The sequence below is a fragment of the Cupressus sempervirens genome, chromosome 6 (genome assembly GCF_028749045.1).
Source record: "Cupressus sempervirens isolate cs-2001-9-10 chromosome 6, ASM2874904v1, whole genome shotgun sequence".
NCBI classification, from domain to species: Eukaryota; Viridiplantae; Streptophyta; class Pinopsida; order Cupressales; family Cupressaceae; genus Cupressus; species Cupressus sempervirens.
The window spans coordinates 423,287,801-423,288,628 of NC_143123.1; positions in this window are offsets into that span (position 1 = coordinate 423,287,801).

Here is an 828-nt window from a genome sequence, read left to right on the forward strand (position 1 = left end):
AAAATGAAACCATCCTAACACCAAGGATAACATGTCAAATGAAAGCATAAACCACATCTTTATCAAGAACCCCATAAGTCCTCAAGATGCAACCATATACACACACTATGAAGAAAACCATCTTCACACACCATGAAGAACCACCTCCACACACCATGAAGATAACCAAGAACCCCACTAGTCCTCAAGATCCAAACATATTCACACACAATGAAGATAATAAGTGTACCATGCAAATGTCAAAGACACTTCTATAGCAATAGGATCTAAGCCAAACCTCCAACATTTGAAAACACTGAATAAATATATCAATATCAAAATATCTCACTCAACCATGGTACTAAGTTACCCATGACATCATAAAATCCATCTCCTACATGAAGATCCTCTAGGTATGCACTCACACAACCAAAGTGTTAGTACCAATTAAAAATAGAGATATCCAAACCCAAGAAGATACAAACCAAACTAGAAACTAATCCCACACTACCACCTCATCACTATCAAAAGCTTAGACTAAACTATGTATCCAAGATTTCCATGACATCATGATAAAGAAAAACCATCCTCTAACCTTGAGAATAAACTAAGGCATCAAACCATTAAAGAATTCGAAGTGCACATCATGAGCTCCTTAAAAGAAGCATAATAACCATGATCCTCAACCAAGAAAATATACCACCATAACCAAATTAGGAATCCAAATGAATGAACACAAATAAAGTACATGTATATCCAATTATGTCATGCCAAAATCTATGGCACTATGATCACATCCATGAATTGTGAAACTAACTTTGACAGTGTCCAACTTCTCAATAGAAAATA